Source organism: Arachis duranensis, chromosome 2 (genome assembly GCF_000817695.3).
Source record: "Arachis duranensis cultivar V14167 chromosome 2, aradu.V14167.gnm2.J7QH, whole genome shotgun sequence".
Classification (NCBI taxonomy): domain Eukaryota; kingdom Viridiplantae; phylum Streptophyta; class Magnoliopsida; order Fabales; family Fabaceae; genus Arachis; species Arachis duranensis.
The window spans coordinates 77,575,100-77,580,069 of NC_029773.3; the positions used below are offsets into that span (position 1 = coordinate 77,575,100).

A 4,970-nucleotide genomic window follows, 5' to 3' on the forward strand; every position below is an offset into this window, starting at 1 on the left:
TATTTTTCAGAATTTTTAAGAATGAATTCTAGAGTTTCAAGGTGATGTTCTTATCATCACAAAGGCTGATTGATTCTCCTCAATTTAGCTCTTGAATGTAATGTCCTGCAGAAGCTTAACTAGCCATGTCTAATCTTTTTAGACTAAAGCTTTAGACTAACATTGCATGATTCCTGGAATTCTTATTAAAAATTTTGAATCTCTTTATTTTCTTTCTCCATATAATTTTCGAAAAATCCAAAAAAATTACAAAATCATAAAAAACCAAAAATATTTTATGTTTCTTGTTTGAGTCTAGTGTCTCATTTTAAGTTTGGTGTCAATTGCATGTTTCTATTCTTCTTGCATTTTTCGAATTCATTCATGTGTCTTCATTGATCTTCAAGTTGTTCTTGATGATTTCATTGCTCTGATCTTTAAATTCTCTTGTCTTGAGTGTTTTGTTGTTTCCCATATGCATTCTCAACTTGTTAGTGTCAGTAGTATACAAACTTCTAAGTTTGGTGTCTTGCATGCATTGTTTATTTGATCTTAGTTTCATTTTGATTATTCCTCATTATTAAAAATACAAAAAAAATTTAATTTGTGTCTTTTCTAGTCAATAATATAGAGAATTGAAGATTCAGAACATACAGCAGAGGAATCACACAGAAAAAGCTGGCCGTTCAAAACGCCCAGTGAAGAAGGAAAACTGGCGTTTAACGCCCAAAAGGGTAGCATTTTGGGCGTTAAACGCCAGAATGGTAACGCCAGAATGGATACCATTCTGGGCGTTTAACGCCAGGATGTCACAAGAGGGAAGATTTTGTTTTCAAAATCAAATCTTTTTCAAATCATATCTTTTCAATCATATATTTTCAAAATCAATTTCTTTCCATTTTCAAAAATACTTGCTAACAATTAATGATTTGATTCAACATTTCAAGTATGTTGCCTTTTCTGTTGAGAAAGGTTTAATGTTTGAATCATATATTTTCTTGTTAGCCAAGTCATTGATTTAAAAAAAAATCAAATCAAATCTTTTTAAATTGTTTTTCAATCATATCTTTTCAATCATATCTTTTTAAAACCATAACTTTTTAATCATATCTTCTTAATCACATCTTTTTCAAAATAGTTTTCAATCATATCTTTTTTATTTCTAATTTCAAAATCTTTTTCAAATTTCACTTTATTTCTTTCTCAATCTTAGTTTTCGAAAATCAATTACAATTTTTTTCAAAAATTTCTTTTAATTAATTCACTTTAATTTTTTAAAATTTCTTCCCCTCTTTTCACATCCTTCTATTTATGGACTAACACTTCTCCTCAATGCACAATTCGAACTCTATCCTTCTTGATAAGTTCAAATTCTTCTACCTCCTCCTTCTATTCTTCTTTTCCTCTGACACCTCAAGGAATCTCTATACTATGACATAGAGGATTCCATATTTTCTTGTGTTCTTCTCTTTCATATGAGCAGGAGCAAAGACAAAGGCATTCTTGTTGAAGCTGACCCTGAACCTGAAAAAACCTTGAAGCGAAAGCTAAGAGAAGCTAAAGCACAATTCTCTGTAGAGGACCTAACATAAATCTTCAAAGAAGAAGGCATGGCAGCCGAAAATAACAACAATGCAAACAATGCAAGGAAGGTGCTGGGTGACTTTACTGCACTTACTTCCGACTTCTATAGGAGAAGCATCTCTATCCCTGCCATTGGAGCAAACAACTTTGAGCTTAAGCCTCAATTAGTTTATCTAATGCAACAGAATTGCAAGTTCCATGGACTTCCATTGGAAGATCCTCATCAGTTTTTAGCTGAATTCTTGCAAATCTATGACACCGTCAAGACCAATGGGGTTGACCCTGAGGTCTACAGACTTATGCTATTCCCTTTTGCTGTAAGAGATAAAGCTAGGATATGGTTGGACTCACAACCTAAAGAAAGCCTGAACTCTTGGGAAAAGCTAGTCAATGCCTTCTTGCAAAGTTCTTTCCACCTCAAAAATTGAGTAAGGTTAGAGTGGAAGTCCAAACCTTCAGACAGAAGGAAGGTGAATCCCTCTATGAAGCTTGGGAAAGATACAAACAATTGATCAGAAAGTGTCCTTCAGACATGCTTTCTGAATGGAGCATCATAGGTATCTTCTATGATGGTCTGTCTGAACTGTCCAAAATGTCATTAGACAGCTGGTGGATGAAATTGTGACCCTCTTTGTATTTGCATGAGATTTATTTAATGGCTATTGATTATGTGTGAAAACAACTCCATTCATCTTAACCAGCAAGTGTACTGGGTCGTCCAAGTAATACCTTACGTGAGTAAGGGTCGATCCCACAGAGATTGTTGGTATGAAGCAAGCTATGGTCACCTTGTAAATCTCAGTCAGGCGGATTCAAGTATAATTGGATTATTGGTTTAAATTTGATTAATGGAATAAATAGAAAATAAAGATAAATAAACTAAGATAGAAATACTTATGTAAATTAATGGTGGGAATTTCAGATAGGCGTATGGAGATGCTGTGCTCCTCTCGAATTTCTACTTTCTTATTATATTCATTCAATCCTTCTTACTCCTTTCCATGGCAAGCTGTATGTAGGGCATCACCGTTGTCAATGGCTACATCCCATCCTCTCAGTTAAAATGGTCCTATGCTCTGTCACAGCATGGCTAATCATCTGTCGGTTCTCAATCAGGTTGGAATAGAATCCCTTGATTCTTTTGCGTCTGTCACTAACCCCCAGCCTTCAGAAGTTTGAAGCTCGTCACAGTCAGTCAATACCGGAATCTTACTCAGAATACCACAGACAAGGTTAGACTTTCCAGATTCCCGGAATCATACTCGGAATACCACAGACAAGGTTAGACTTTCCGGATTCTCATGAATGCTGCCATCTATCTAGCTTATACCACGAAGATTTTGTTGGGGAATCTAAGAGATATGCGCCCGGCCTAAGGTAGAGCGGAAGTGGTTGTCAGTCACGTGCGTTCATAGGTGAGAATGATGATGAGTGTCACGGATCATCACATTCATCAAGTTGAAGTGCAACATATATCTTGGAATAAGAATAAAAGAGACTTGAGTAGAAAATAATAGTAATTGTATTGAAACTTGAGGTATAGCAGAGCTCCACACCCTTAATCTATGGTGTGTAAAAACTCCACCGTTGAAAATACATAAGTGAAAGGTTCAGGCATGGCCGATAGGCCAGCCCCCTGAATGATCAAAAGACCGAATGGCCAAAAGATGTCTAATACAATAGTTAAATGTCCTATATATACTAGACTAGCTACTAGGGTTTACAGAAGTAAGTAATTGATGCATAAATCCACTTCCGGGGCCTACTTGGTGTATGCTTGGGCTGAGCTTGATCTATCCACGAGCTGAGGCATTTCTTGGAGTTGAACGCCGAGTTATAGCGTATTTCTGGCGTTCAACTCCGGGTTGTGACGTGTTTCTGGCGTTTAACTCCAGACAGCAGCATGTACTTGGCGTTGAGCGCCACTTTACATCGTCAATTCCCGAATAAAGTATGGACTATTATATATTTCTGGAAATCTCTGGATGTCTACTTTCCAACACCGTTGAGAGCGCGCCATTTTGAGTTCTGTAGCTCCAGAAAATCTATTTTGAGTGCAGGGAGGTCAGATTCCAACAGCATCAGCAGTCCTTTTGTCAGCCTTTTTCAGAGTTTTGCTCAAGTCCCTCAATTTCAGCCAGAAATTACCTGAAGTCACAGAAAAACACACAAACTCATAGTAAAGTCCAGAAATGTGAATTTAACATAAAAACTAATGAAAACATCCCTAAAAGTAGCTTGAACTTACTAAAAACTACCTAAAAACAATGCCAAAAAGCGTATAAATTATCCGCTCATCACAACACCAAACTTAAATTGTTGCTTGTCCCCAAGCAACTGAAAGCCAATTAGGATAAAAAGAAGAGAATATACTATAAATTCCAAAATATCAATGAATATTAATTATAATTAGATGAGCAGGACTTGTAGCTTTTTGCTTCTGAACAGTTTTGGCATCTCACTTTTTCCTTTGAAGTTTAAAATGATTGGCTTCTCTAGGAACTTAGAATTTCGGATAGTGTTATTAACTTTCCTAGTTAAGTATGTTGATTCTTGAACACAGCTACTTATGAGTCTTGGCCGTGGCCCTAAGCATTTTGTTTTCCAGTATTACCACCAGATACATAAATGCCACAGACACATAACTAGGTGAACATTTTCAGATTGTGACTCAGCGTTGCTAGAGTCCCCAGTTAGAGGTGTCCAGAGCTCTTAAGCACACTCTTTTTGCTTTGGATCACGACTTTAACCACTCAGTCTCAAGCTTTTCACTTGGACCTTCATGACACAAGCACATGGTTAGGGACAGCTTGATTTAGCCGCTTAGGCCTGGATTTTATTTTCTTGGGCCCTCCTATCCATTGATGCTCAAAGCCTTGGATCCTTTTTTTACCCTTGCCTTTTGGTTTTGAGGGCTATTGGCTTTTTCTGCTTGCCTTTTTCTTTTTCTATTATTTTTTTCGCCAATTAATTTTTTGCCGCAAGCTTTTGCTATTCACTGCTTTTTCTTGCTTCAAGAATCAATTTCATGATTTTTCAGATCATCAATAACATTTCTCTTTGTTCATCATTCTTTCAAGAGTCAACAGTTTTAACATTCATAAACAACAAGATCAAAAATATACACTTTTCAAACATTCATTCAGAAAACAAAAAGTATTGTCACCACATCAATATAATTAAACTAAATTCAAGGATAAATTCGAAATTCATGTACTTCTTGTTCTTTTGAATTAAAACATTTTCATTTAAGAGAGGTGAAGGATTAATGGAATTTATTCATAGCTTTAAGACATAGTTACTAACTACTAATGATCATGAAGTAGAAACACAAAACATAGATAAACACAACATAAAAACCGAAAAGCAGAAAGAAATAAGAACAAGGAATGAATCCACCTTAGTGG

At 35.8% G+C, this 4,970-nt stretch overlaps 1 non-coding gene across 1 annotated transcript; it reads right to left on the minus strand.

Annotated features, from left to right (window-relative positions):
* Positions 1–1,993: 1,993 nt before the first annotated feature.
* LOC127745307 (small nucleolar RNA R71) lies at positions 1,994–2,102 on the minus strand. Its single transcript, XR_008006504.1, has one exon. It is a non-coding gene; the product is annotated as a small nucleolar RNA R71 (small nucleolar RNA).
* Positions 2,103–4,970: the final 2,868 nt, after the last annotated feature.